Below are 15478 nucleotides of genomic sequence, written 5' to 3' on the forward strand. Positions count from 1 at the left end.
TAGAGGCGAGACAATTGCAGGAGATCGAGAAAAATAAGCAGTCTACCACATTTTCACGAGACATTACAGGCGCAGGAAGGGCCCGTCGCTGGTCCCCCCATCAAAAAGGCTAGTCACAACATGAGTGACCAAGCTCCCCCACTCTCCAAGTCACTTGGGGGCATAAGGGGTACCATGCGCACAGAACAAAGCAATGGTAGTGTAAAGTTCAGAGTAGTTCGTGGATCAAAGCACCACACACATAGAACAGAGTAGCATGCAAAGTTTGTGTAGCAAAGTTCGTAGAACAGGGTAGCGGATATGCAAAGTTCGTGTAAGTCGTGTGAAGAAAATAACCAAAAATGCAAAGATCAGGCAGAGTTCATGCAAAGTGTGTACATTATGACGCATGCAAGCAAACAACAGTCGAAAAGGCAAAATTCAGAAAATTTTGCAAAGCAACATCAAGCACACATGCAAAAAGCGAGCAGAAGTTATCATCAATATACAACAAAAAGCGGCAAACTTAAGGCCAATGTTCATACAGATGAGAGCATAGCTTAATTTATAGAACAACAAAATAAAGAAAAACAACGATGAGAAGCCTATGCAAGGTCAGTGGAGAAATTGCCCTCGCCAGCAGCGTCCACGCCAATAGCACCCTCGCCAGCGACTGTAAAGAACACCCTAAACTAATACTTATAAAACATTCGCATAACATAGTTTATAAAAGAATACCACTCATTATCAAAGTCTCAGTGGGGACTTGCTTAAAACCATGCAAGTTGGCACCATTAATTTTAAAAGAAAACATAGATTTTTATGCAAAGTTCAAAGAAACAAAAATTAAATAACTCAGTCCCACTGATAATTTAGGAAAGTCTCTTAAAACAAAACATAATTTAAATGGCGTTCTACGATGATCATTTTTCCGTCCATAGGATTACCCCACGCCATACACCCCACGATGATAGAACTCCTCACGTCACCACGCGTGCCATAAGAAATCCTATTTACTACCTGGAAGGAAAGTAAGGGGGGTGAGCTAAAAGCCCAGTAAGGAAGTACAAACAATAAGCAAGTAAGAATACAACAATACAAACACTAACGTTCATCTAAAGTATCATGGCATATCATAACATAATCGTAACATATCATCATTGCATATCATAATGTAATCGTAACATATCATCATATCACAATCATACAACGTACATGATGAGCATGGCCTGCTAGTTGTCCATGTTACCCTAATCATATTCATACAGCATACATGATGAGCATGGCTCGCTAATTGTCCATGTCACCCTATGAGGTAAACAAGAGTCTCTGGTCCTTGAATAACCTCGGCGTGTCCGCCCTAGGAGTTACGTCTTTAGCTATAGTAACTCGTTCGATGTATCTAACATCGTAATTTGTTTGATGTATCTAACATCGTAACTTGTTTGATGTATCTAACATCGTAACTTGTTTGATGTGTCTAACATCCATACACATATCATATTCAACATATCATCACATTATGGCATTCATATTTCATAACAATTCATTCATACAATAGTCTTACCATTCATAGCATAAAATCATAGAATCTATCTAACTTCCTTACCTCAGGTCCAAGCTAAGAAATTTTCACAATCTTTCAACGAGCCTATATCATAATCAAAACAACATTTCATAGGTTCATAAAATTACTATTTTGCCCTTCCATACAACTCATGCGTGCATGGGCCATACACACATAATAACAGTTACACACATGACATGCAATTATTCTTAACTACACATAAAGCCATAAAAGAATAATGCTCATTTTACCTATTTTACATGCATGATCTTTTTATAAAAACCACATAGTTGAATAATAAACATAATTTTGGACGTAAAAGTGGATTTGCATGTAACATGCATACGTGGGAACATTACGTAATTGCGACGTTTTAAAAACGATAATTCTACATATCTTACTTCTATTGTTTTAAAAATCAATAGACATATAACGTGCTTTATTTTTCTTAAAATTTCTAAGTCGATTAAATTGCTCAAACATTATTTTATTTTATAAAATAATTTAATTTAGTTTAAAATAAAATATGTGACAATTTCATTCATTAATCTCAAATTACAAAGAAATAACCAAAAAGCTTGGAATTAATTAAAATACCTATGTTTAATATGTTTCCTTATAAAAATAAATTTTAACATTGGTTAATTGTGTTACATTAATGTTGTGAGAAAAATATATTTTTAAGTGTGGGAAAAATATATTTTTATTTATATTATTTAAGACTTAGTTTTATGTAACATAAATCCATATGTGACAATTAAATAATCATTTTTAAACTTTTTAAACCAAACTTTCAGCCACTATTTAATTTCTTTAAAAATCACAATAAATAGAATCTAAATATTTTTCTCAATCAAAATAAAGAAAAATCATAACTTATCAAAATATGCATTCATACCATTTTTCAATATTACCATAACTTAGGATAATAATTTGTTCCAAAAACTCATCAAATTTATTTTAGTGGAACACACTTCACATTTTCTCACAAAAATTCCAGCAACTATTTTTACCTTTAAAAATCACCATATTCAATTTAAAACCTCATATTTTTCTAAAAATACAATAAAAATTCTGTAGGTATTTATTTGAGTAAAATATCATTTTATTGGGACTTAAAATACCATTTTTAATTTCATAAAATTAACATAACATCAAGGACATTACTTATGCATGCAAATTATTATTTTTTTATCAAATTTTTACCCAATTATTTACAAAAATCAGCAAGCTTACTTTCTCATGAAATTCATCTTTTATCCCAAAAATTTCACATAAAATCATACATGTCCAAAATCTCATCATACTCTTATTATATACATAATTCTAAGAATATTACTAACATATTTACATGAAATCTTATAAAACCCATTTTTTTCTATTCCATTAAATCTACACATGAAATCCAACAACAATAACAATGGCAATAACATACATTAATTCATAAACATCACATTTCATATACATGCATTTATAATAACCCTAACATATTTCTATCATTCCTCCTTTTATGCATATCAAGATTCATTGGTACAAAAATCACATGCTTCTTATCATATTTCTAAAATTATCATTTGCCATTTTACATAAATCAAAGATTAAAAAAAATAACCATAGCAATATAAACATAAAATATAATCCTCATTATAAACCCTATCAAATCTATTTTCTCAATCATACCCATGAGCCCTTTTTAAACAAAACATATTCTCTTAAAAAAAATATACAAATCATAATCATCAATCCTACAATAATCAAACCATTTGCATCACCATCAACCACCTCAAAGATAAACCCATCAAAACCAATATATAGGCTAAGAAAGACCATTACCTCTCTTGATTGTAAAATCAAGAACACAATATGATCAACACCCAAACTTCACACCCCTTGTTCAAGCCTAGGGTTTTATTTTTGAAAACCACCATGAGGAGGAGAAAGAATTCAATCACACACAACAAATAAACAAAGTCAATATCATATAATCAAGAAAAAGAGATTAGACAAACAAAAATACAAGAAAACATACTCTAGACTTGGTTCCTCTTCACCTTCTTCTTCTTTCTTCCTTTCTTTCTTCTTCTCCCTCTCTCTCTACACGCCACACTCTCTCTCTCTACCTCTCTCTCTAGGTCACAACAGCCACTCAAAATGCCCTCCTCTTCCTTTCCTTTCCCCTTTATTCAACTCTCTCAATAAAGTCTCACCAACACAAAATGGTAAGTTTCCTATTTCTATTTTATTTTCTCTTAATTTTCTTATTATTTTCTTTTATGATAATAGATATAAGGAATAAAGAGTGATCACATCCTATCCTAAAATAGATAGTTTCTTCCAATATTTGATTTTATTGCCTTAGAAAAATAAGTAGAAAAATCAATCCCTTTCCCACCACACACTACACGTCCAAGCACCTTCCTTTCCCTTTTCTTTTTATTTTTTTTCTTTTCCTTTTTTTTTATTAACTAAAATAAATCCAATAAAGGAAAGAGTGTGTAGAAAATCTACACATGTGCACCCTATTACCATATACTAGCACACACTAAAACACTAGTGTAGTGCACCAAAAAAAAAAATTTAGATTATTTAAATTTTTGTGATTTATTTTATTTAAATGTTAAGTGTGATGAGTTGTTTTATTTAAGTTTTGTTATTTTATTTAGTTGATTATTTGTTTTATTTGATTGTTTATTATTTTATTTAATTGTTAGAATTGTTTGGTATAATCTTTTGAATTTAAATTTGTTAATTGTTTGTTTGGTTAATTAATTTAATAAGTGAATAATTGTGTAACATGTTTATTTTACTATTAGTGTTACATTTTAAATAAGTGTGACAATTGATGTGATTATGTGAGTTATGGTTGAATGCACTAAGGTGCATGGTAGATAGTAATGCACTCTAGTGTTTTAGTGTGTGCTAGTACATGGTAATGAGGTGCACATGTGTAGATTTTCTACACACTCTTTCCTTTATGGGATTTATTTTAGTTAATAAAAAAATAAATAAATAAAGGAAATGGCTAGTGTGGACGTGTAGTGTGTGGTGTGTAGTGGGAAAAGGATTGTTTTTTTTTTAGGTAATAAAATCAAAATTTGGAAGGCACTAGCTATTTTGGGATAGGAATGTGATCACCCTTTATTATTTTATATCTATTATAATAAAAGAAAAATGAAAGGGAATTAAAGGGAAATGGGGAAGAAAGGAAACTTACCATTTCCTCTTGATAGTGGCTTTATGGGAATGAGAATTTAAAAAGGGGATTAAGAAGAGATTAGGCCATTTGGCCGTGACCTAGAGAGGGGATAGAGAGAGAGAGGAGGCGAGCTAGAGAGAGAGAAAGCAAGGGTGCAATATTTTCTAGAGAAGAAGAAGAAGAAAAGAAAGAGAAGGAGAAGAAGAAGAGGGTTTCGAACCCTAGGTAAGAATCTATCAACTAGTGTTTCACATATTTGCTTTTGGGTCTTCCCCTCTTCTCTAATCTAAGGTTGATTTTGTGGTTTCTTTCTTTGGGTGTATGGTGTTTGGAAATCATCTAAAGGTGACAAGAGGTTTTCTTGCTATTGTGTTCTTGATTTTACAATCAAGAGAGGTAATGGTCTTTCTTAGCCTATATATTTGTTTTGATGGGTTTGTCTTTGAGGTTTTTGATGGTGATGCTAATGGTTGATTATTGTAGGATTGATGATTATGATTTGTATATTTTGAGAATATGATTTGTTTAAAAAGGGTATCATGGTTTAATGTATAAAAGGGTTATGATGTTGATTTTTCTATGTATAATGATTAGTGGTAATTTTTTAATGCAAATATGGGGTTTCGGCCTAGGCATACCTAAGGATTATCTTGATATTTTGTTTGATGTTGTATGATTTTCAATATATTAGATCCATGTTTTAGGACCTATGTAATATGGGTAAAATGATAATTGGCAATCTTGATATTTGGATCCATGAAATTTTGATAGGATGCATGTTATATTGTGAATGAATAAATTATAAGATGCATGAAAATAATGATAGAAACATGTTAGGTTAACATAAAGGCATATGTGAATATGGTGCTTATGAATTAATGTATGTTATTGTTATTGTTAGTGTTTTGTTGGATTTCATGTGTAGATTCAATGGAATAGAAAAAAAATGGTTTTATAAGATTTCATGTGAATATGTTAGTAATATTAGAATCATGTATATAATAAGAGTGTGATGAGATTTTGGACATGTATGATTTTATGTGAAATTTTTGGGATAAAATATGAGTTTCATGAGGAATTAAGCTTACTGTTTTTTTTGTAAATAATTGGGTAAAAGTTGATAAAAAAGATGATTTGCATGCATAAGTAATGTCCTTGATGTTATGTTAATTTTATGAAATTAAAAAGGGGATTTTAAGTCCCATTAAAATGATATTTTACTCAAATAATTACCTACAGAATTTTTATTGATTTTTGAGAAAATATGAGCTTTTAAATTGAATATGGTGATTTTTAATGATAAAAATAGTTGCTGGAATTTTTGTAAGAAAATATGAAGTGAGTTTCACTAAAATGAATTTGATGAGTTTTTGGAATAAATTATTTTTCCAAAGTTATGGTAATATTGAAAAATGGTATTTTTTTTAATGGTATGAATGCATATTTTGATAAGTTGTGATTTTTCCTTTGTTTTGATTGAGAAAAATATTTAGATTCTATTTATTTGTGATTTTTGAAGAAAATAAATGGTGGCTGAAAGTTTGTTTTAAAAAGTTTAAAAATTGTTATTTAATTGTCACATATGGATTTTGTTACATAAAACTAAGTCTTAAATAATTTAAATCAAAATGTATTTTTCCACACTTAAAAATATATTTTTCACATCATTTATGTAACACAATGATAAAATTTATTTTTCTAAAGAAACATATTAAAAATAGGTATTTTAATTAAATCCAAGATTTTTGGGTAATTCTTTGTAATTTGAGATTAATAAATGAAAATGTCACATATTTTATTTTTGAGCTAAAATAAAATAATGTTTTGAGAAATTTAATCAACTTAGAAATTTTAAGAAAAATAAAGCATGTAATATATCTATTGATTTTAAAATAATAAAAGTAAGAAATGTAGAATTATTGTTTTTTAAAACGTTTCTATTACGCAATGTTCCCACGTATGCATGTTACATGCAACTCCACTTTTACGTCCAAAATTATGTTTATTATTCAACTATGTGGATTTTATAAAACGATCATACATGTAAAATGGGTAAAATGAGCATTATTCTTTTCATGGTTTTATGTGTAAAGTTAAGAATAATTGCATGTTATGTGTAACAGTTATTATGTGTGCATGGCCCATGCACACGTGAGTTGTGTGGAAGGGCAAAATAGTAATTTTATGAACCTAAGAAATGTTATTTTGATTATGATATAGGCTCGTTGAAAGATTGTGAAAATTTCTTAGCTTGGACCTGAGGTAAGGAAGTTAGATAGATTCTGTGATTTTATGCTATGAATGGTAAGACTGTTGTATGAATAAATTGTTATGAATTATGAATGCCATAACGTGATGATATGTTGAATGTGATATGTGTATGGATGTTAGATACATCAAACCAGTTACGATGTCAGATACATCAAACAGATTACGATGTTAGATACATCAAACAGATTACGATGTCAGATACATCGAACGAGTTACTAAGGACATTGAGACGTAACTCCTAGGGCGGACGCGCCGAGGTTATTCAAGGACCAGTGATCTCCTGTTTACCTCATAGGGTGACATGGACAACTAGCGATCCATGCTCATCATGTATGCTGTATGTTTGTGATATGATGATATGTCACGTTTATGTTATGATATGATGATATGTTACGATTATGTTATGATATGATGATATGTTACGATTATGTTATGATATGATGATATGTTACGATTATGTTATGATATACCATGATGTTTTAGATGAACGTTAGTGTTTTCTTTTGTTGTATTCTTACTTGCTTATTTGTTTGTACTTCCTTACTGGGCTTTTAGCTCACCCCCCTTACTTTCCTTCCAGGTAGCAAATAGGATTTCTTTATGGCACGCGTGGTGACGTGAGGAGTTCTTTCATCATGGGGTGTATGGCGTGGGGTAATCCTATGGACGGAAAAACGATCAATGTAGAACGTCATTTAAATTATGTTTTGTTTTTAAGAGACTTTTCCTAAATTATCAGTGGGACTCAGTTATTTAAATTTTTGGTTTCTTTGAACTTTGCATAAAAACCTATGTTTTATTTTAAAACTTGTGGCGCCAACTTGCATGGTTTTAAACAAGTCCCCCTGAGACTTTGATAATGAATGTTATTCTTTTATAAACTATGTTATGCGAACGTTTTGTAAGTATTAGTCTAGGGCGTTCTTTACAACTAGGGTGCATCACTATCTACCATGCACCTTAGTGCATTCAACCATAACTCACATAACTACCTCAATTGTCACACTTATTTAAATGTAACACAAATAGTAAAAATAAACATGTTACACATTTATTCACTTATTAAATTAATTAACCAAACAAACAATTAACAAATTTAAAAAGATTATACCAAACAATTCTAACAATTAAATAAAATAACAAACAATCAAATAAAACAAACAACAACTAAATAAAATAAACAGCATTTAGATAAAACAATTCATCACACTTAACATTTAAATAAAATAAAACACAAAATTTAAATAATCTAAAAAAAAAAAATTGGTGCACTACAGCGACGCCCTCACCGGCGATGCCCTCGCCAGTGGGAACCTCACCTATAGAAGTCTCCACAGGTGCAACTCCATCGGCACTGACTCCCTCCGGGGCAACCTGATCAGTGCCATCCTCATCAGCGACCTCAATAACGGTGTTCCCCAAATCCTCGGCAACGTTGTCATCAATCTCCTCCTCGCCTGTCTCCTTGGCTAGGCGAGCCCAACAGTATGACAAAATGCTAGTGGCAGCTGGCTCACCCATGAAATTGAAATCAAGACTATGGTTGAAGCGCCAAAGAGAAAACAACATGTTGTTAGTCTTCTCACTGCCACTTCTACGAGCTGCATCAACCTCACAATGGGGCTTGTCCCGCTCAACCATAAGAAGCACATCGATGACATCATGTTAAATCTTCCAGGTCTCGCCATCTTGCTAAGCGCATGCCACAGCACAGGTACGCCCCTCATCTGCGAGTGCGCGCCCCTCGCCATCTGCGTCTGAGGGCCTTCTCCATCTGCGCTTGAGGGCCCTCGCCAGCCAACAAATGCATCTCGCACTCCATGCTTTTGCATCGCCTTCGCCTGGTCCCCCATGAGAGCCATTTACTGGTGGTCAATCTGGGCCCTCGCCAAGCCCCTCGCGTGCGCCTTCGACCCTCGCCAAGGCCCTCATGCCCCTAACTAGTCACTAGCCGCCCTCACCGAGCCCTTGCGCGCCTCCCCCGCGCATCAACCGACTGCCTACCAACCACTGTCTCCATGAGGCCGAATGCCAAAAGGGGCAAAAGCCCAGCCATGCCACCCCGCCATCGATGGTCGTGTGGTCAGCGACCATAGTTGAATTTGAAGCTCAAAAATGCCCCAATGACGAAATCGGACAACCTAATGAGGAAGTTCACCAAGATCTATCCTAGTCATCCCTAGCCCACTCAATTTCTACCATCAATTTCATGGGGCCAATCAAGAAATAGAGAAATCATTCAAGAACACACACATTCAACAAAAGCGAGATGGATTTCAAGTAATGTGCAAAATTAATGGGCAAGGGAGCTTACCACAATGAAGAGGGCACTTGAAGAAGATGATTCAATGGTGAAAATCGCGCCTTAATGCTAAAAGAAGACATAATGAGGGGGCGGCAAGCTTGTGAGGAAAAATGACAAGTTCCTCGGAGCAAACACTCAATGAAGATGGAAAGATACCACTTTACCGGCGCTCCAGCAACTAAGTAGTTCCCCGTGAAGAAGGAGGATGCAGAGAAGGTGGATCAGTTCCTCTTGAAGCACAAAATGAGACAAGCGAGGGTACAAGGCCTCTCCCCCGTCGCTGCCTTATAAAAGGGAGAACCTAGGAGGCTCCCTACCACCACCTACGGATGCATCATTTAAGCGAGACTCACTCATTTTTCATGGAAAAGGAAGTGCTAGATGCTAAAAATAACTCCCAAAAATGGAAAAACCTCGAAAGACACCAATTAGAAGACATCGCCAACGTCCCCGTCGTCGGTTTCGGTTGCCGTTCTACACCCCACCAAGAGTGACTACAATCTTCAATTGTGGGAAAAAGGCTCGAGTTAGATCCATTGATCACAATCAGACCGCACAAATACGGGTTAAGCATCCATCCCATCAACCATCCAAGAGTCGAGATACAACCTTTCACTGAGTTCTTGCATAGTGAAAGCGGTACGAGTCTACACTGAACAACAATTTGTGGCCTATAAATACAGTTTAATGATGCACAATCGGAAGAGCAATTGACAACTAACAACTGAGAGTCCCCCTTACACTCTCAGTGCCTAAATAGCTCGCACGATCCATCTCAAAGAAAATGATCAAAATTTAGGCACGAGTTAGAAAGCAAAAGCAGAGGAGAAGCCAACTCCCTCCATGAAGATCAATCAATGTCGAGCAAATCTGTGGAACGACTTGCTGGCCAACGCGAATACCAAGCAGGATCGAGCATGCAGCCAGAAGAAGTTGTTTTAATAGAGGTTTCAAAACTGGGATGCCGCCCCAACGCTGCCCCGACGCCGCCCCAGTGCAGTCGCTAGACTGAGGAAACAGCAAAGCAAGAGGGAAACTGTAAAGTCCCAAAATTACCTAGCAAGGCTTAGAGCCTTGATTAAGGGGGCAGGATCGAAATATATGGAATTATATGTTTATTTGATATATTTGATTGTGATTATGTGAGTTATATGATAATATAACTAGTTATGCATGTTTAGGGATATTAACTATGCATGTGGGCTCGTTTCTTATTAGAAGGGCAACTTTCGTAATTTGGCCTGTTATGGGTATAATTGTATATATATTCATATATATGTGATATATGTGAGAGACTACATTTTTATGTGGGTTTATTTGGGTTACTCAGTACGAGACGCTCCTAGGGAGCAAGTTAGCGGGAAAGTCACAACGGGACCCAATACCCGACTCGGGGTGAGTCAAGGAGTATTATAGGTATTTGGCATTAAATCAAGTTATCGGATAATGAGAATGAATAATTGATGATATATTTGGAGTTAGCAAGATTAAGAGGGAATATTGGGGATTTTGACCATTTTTTCCTCGTGGACATTTTTGGTACCCCGAGCCTCGAGATTAGCTTAAGTTGTTTAAGTCTCAAGGAAACAAAAGCATAAACACTTAAACACCTCACTGAACCGGCTCTCTCTCTCTCTCTCTCTCTCTCTCTCTCTCTCTTTCTCTCTCATCTTCCTTAAGGAACTTCTTGAAGAACTAAGTAGATTTTAGCAGGAAACTAAGGAATTGAAGCCTCGGGATCACCATTCATAGCTAAGGTAATACCTTAATCCTTGTTTCAGATTGATTTCTGTCCTGTTTTCCTTAAAGTTTGAAGTGTTCTTGAGCTTGTGGCTCAAGTATGAGAGTTTGATTTTTGGTGGGTTTTTAATCTAGATTTTAGTTGGGTTTTGTTGCTGGGAAGATATTAAAACTGTTATGACGATTGAATTATTTTTTTAGGGTGGAATTGGGATGGTTTTAGTTGAATTTGGCTGATGAAAAATGGAGGAAATCTGGGTTCGCAGGGCCAAGTCGCGACCCTGTTCTTGAGGGGACGTGACCCAACCGTACCCAGGGCCCTTAGGGGCTTCTGCCTGGGAGGCGCGCCGTGACCATCAAGGGCAGGTCGTGGCCAGTCTTCCATTTCCCAGAGAGGAGGGCCTCTGACTTGAGGGGTACGCCACGACCCTCAAGGGCAGGTTGCAACCCGCCTGGGCTGTTTTGGCCATGGTGAGTTTTTAGAGACGGAAATCTTTTCCTTAGGGTCGGGATTGATTATACTACCCAGTTTAGTAGGATTCGAGGTCCTGGAGGGTAGCACTCAGTCTGAAAGCCTTTATTTTCTCGTTATTATTGGAATCCTATATTGTGGTTGTGACTAGGTTATTGCTAGGGGCTTAGAACTGGGATCATGTTCGAGGGTCATTCTTATTTTATGCTATACTCGGACCTGAGGTAAGATAACTGCACCAAATATGTGTTATATGTGATTAGGATTTGGCCTGACTATTAATAATAATTATGAATAGGGCTTGGGCTTGGGCTTGGGACCCTGAGAATGATTATGATTAATTTATCGTTCCGTTTATTGATTTAACATACTAGAATATTCTATACCAGCTTAAGTGTTTCATGACTGTTCGCATGGTTTGCATGGCTAGGGCTTGGCCCCGTTAAATAAGCAAGATTATTACTATGATTACGGTTACTTGATGATGTTATGTGATTAATATGTATGCGTGTTTGTCTTGTTGAGGTATGCCTATCCATATCTGTTTCTGTGTTGATATTCGATGGATCAGGGCTTGACTTATTAGTCAAGGATGGTAATAGCGCGTTGTGCGCTGGTCGAAAGGCTTAGGCCTAAACCAGCAATGTACTATTACGTAGGCAAACCAAATGGTCGATGGAAAACAAAATTGTTTGGATAGCTCTATGGCTAGTTACCCAGAGCTAAGGGCGAGGGCCCCAAGTGACTCTATGATCACATAGCTAGGGGATAGGGCCCCGTGGTTGACTCTAAGGTCAATTTTTTAGGGTAGCAGCCCGAGAATGGTCCAATGATCGTTTATTTATGATTGTATGTTGATATGAGTAGATTATTACCTCTGTTTATGAATATGTTTAAGTTTTCTTGCAGAACCTTGGCTCACGGGTGCTTTGTGGTGCAGGTAAGGGAAGAGGAAAGCTTGATCAACCATGAGTTGGAGAGCTTCGATGGCGACGTGTACATATGCGGCTGCTCGTCCACCACAACCGAGGATATCTTAGAGGAACTAGGGTTGTAGCCCTGATTTTGCTGCTTAGGTCGGTCGGCAGTAATTTTGATGTATATACACCTTTTCTAAAAGTTTGTTTGTAATATTTTGGGATCCTATGTATGTATAAACTTTTTAAATAAAATTCAACAGTTCCTTTGACCAAAAAATTTCACCCTAACCTTTGACGTTAACCTTAGTTACACGTTTATAACCAAATAACTTGATTAGCAAGTCTTGCAAAATTTAAAGTACACAATGGAACGGTCCTTGATTAGGAGGGTGTTACAACTTGGTATCGGAGCTGCCAAGGTTTAAGGGTTCCTGAAGACTGGTCGGGCATGTACACTCGCCACTAAAGACAAGCTCAACTCAAGATTTGGTAACTATTATGTGGTTATGTGTTTAACTGCTTAAACATGATACGAATGCCTTATATGTGTGCCTGTTTAGGAAGCATGAGATAATATGATAGGGCATGGCCCTTGACTGCTAAATGAATGATAAAGAGCGTGCTTATTAGCATTGTTGCTGCTTGTGAATGCAAGGGAACCGCTTATTAGCATTATTATTTGTATATAGGCCACGAAATGCTTATTAGCACTGTTAACAATGACAGGGATTAAATAACATGCTTATTAGCCATGTTATACTTGCGTAAATATTTGGATATGTTTATGTGCATTGTTATTTGTTGATAGATTTCAGGAAGTGCTTATTAGCACCATGAATGAGCATATTATGTGTTGGCGTGCTTATTAGCATTGCATCTGTTGTTTGTCTGTTTGATCTTGGATTGTCATGCGACAAGAGGTATTGTTATTACTTACTTAACGATTGATTTGATCACTACAGATTAGATTGAATAACAGTATGAATCCTCGAAGGTCATAAAGGTTCGCTGGCCAAGAGTTACAGGCCAAGGAAGGGAATGACCAGGGCCGGCCCCACTGCCAGCTCCAGAAAACTGGCAATATGTGCTTGCTGGTATGCAAGCCAGATTAGAGAAGCAGAAAGAGGAGATTCGCCTCTTGAGACAGCAACAGGTTCCAGTAGGGAACCCACAGCTCGCAGTACCGGCAGTGATATAGCAAGAGGTACCAACAGTAGTGCAGCCCTAGGCAGGGGGAGATAGATGGGAACCTCTGTATGAGAGGTTCAGGAAGCAACACCCTCCAGTCTGTGAGGGCGGCTCCGATCCACGAAAGGCTGAGCAGTGGATGACCATGATAACCATCATCCTAGATTTTATAAGGGTAGGTGGTAATGAAAGAGTGGCCTGCACCACTTTATATGTTTCGGGAGGATGCCCGAATTTGGTGGGAGGTGGTATCCCAAACCAAAATAGTAGCCACCATGGAATGGGAAGAGTTCAGAACCTTGTTTAATGAGAAGTAGTACAACGACACAGTAAAAGCTGCGAAGGCTGAGGAGCTCAGCAAGTTACTTCAGGGTAACATGACAGTGACTGATTACGCCCTAAAGTTTGACAGAATGGCAAAGTTTTTCGGGGATCTAGTGCCCATAAATGGGACCAAAAGATAGAGGTTTCTTCAAGGGATACAACCTATGATAGCCCGGGATGTTCATATTACCACTACGCTAGGATTAACTACCTATGCACATGCTATGGAGAAGACGCTTACAGTTGAGAGCACAGAGAACAAGATCTAGCATGACAATGCATCCAGAAGGGATTCTAGGAGGCCGAGACCTCCATTTACAGGTTTTGGTAGGGGCGGAGGCCCCAATGACCAAAAATGGAAGACTTCGAACACAGTTTCAGCTCCAGGGCTAGATAGGAGGCCACGAGGCATACAGATGGGCCGCCAGGGTGGCGGTGAGTCCTGGAGAGCATTCCCAGAGTGTACTCGGTGCAGGAGGCGCCATATTTGGGAATTTCGGTCGAAGGCCTCCTTTGTTTACGGCAGTGTGGGGCATTTGAAGAAGGATTGCCCGAGAGCCATAAAGGAAGAGGCGAAGAAGGTGGACAGCCTGAAGCCAGCTCGGGTGTTCACCTTGACCCAGGCAGAGGCCGAGGCTAGTCCCTCGGTGGTTACAGGTCAGCTTTTTAGTGCTGGAACCTTCTATACTGTTTTGATTGATTTGGGTGCTACACACTCTTTTATTGCTAGTAGGATTATAGTTGGATTGTGTAGACCATGTGACTTCTATCATGTGGGGTTTGGTACTATGCTGCCTACTGGGAAGTTAATGGGTTCTAGGAGATTGGTTAGATCACTACCAGTTACAGTGGATGGCAGGGAATTATCAGTTGACTTGGTAGAATTGGTAATGACTGATTTTGATATATTTCTGGGTATGGATTGGTTAGAGAAGTATGGGGCAACGATAGATTGCAAGAAGAAGATGGTAACCTTTGAGCCTGAGAGTGATTACCCCTTTGTATTTGTTGGCACTATGCATGGACCCCGTATACCTATGATATCTGTACTTAGAGCTAGAGACCTATTGCAGGGGGGATGCATAGGATTCTTAGCTAGCGTGGTGGATACCACTCAGGTCATGCCAGTGGGACCAGAACAAACCCAATTGGTCTGTGAGTTTCTGGATGTGTTTCCAGAGGATCTACCAGGGTTACCTCCACACAGGGAGATTGAGTTTGTGAATGAATTGGCACCAGGGACAGAGCCAGTATCTAGGGCACCTTATAGGATGGCTCCAACTCGGCTGAAGAAACTAAAGGTTCAACTATAGGAGTTAATAGACTTGGATTTTATCAGGCCCAATTTCTCGCCATGGGGCACACCAGTTCTCTTTGTGAAGAAAAAGAACGGTTCTCTGAGGATGTGTATTGATTACAGATAACTGAACAAGTTGACTATCAAGAACAGATATCCACTGCCAAGGATTAATGATTTGTTTGACTAGTTGCAGGGTAGAACGGTATTCTCTAAAAT

General features: G+C 37.0%; 1 long non-coding RNA gene across 1 annotated transcript; it reads right to left on the reverse strand.

Annotated features, from left to right (window-relative positions):
• Positions 1 to 478: 478 nt before the first annotated feature.
• On the reverse strand, positions 479 to 3780 carry LOC133789700 (uncharacterized). The gene is made up of 3 exons (XR_009873664.1): positions 3576 to 3780; positions 3380 to 3446; positions 479 to 999 (listed from the first exon to the last, which is right to left on the reverse strand). It is a non-coding gene; the product is annotated as an uncharacterized LOC133789700 (long non-coding RNA).
• Positions 3781 to 15478: the final 11698 nt, after the last annotated feature.

Source organism: Humulus lupulus, chromosome 7, assembly GCF_963169125.1.
Source record: "Humulus lupulus chromosome 7, drHumLupu1.1, whole genome shotgun sequence".
In the NCBI taxonomy this organism is placed as follows: Eukaryota; Viridiplantae; Streptophyta; class Magnoliopsida; order Rosales; family Cannabaceae; genus Humulus; species Humulus lupulus.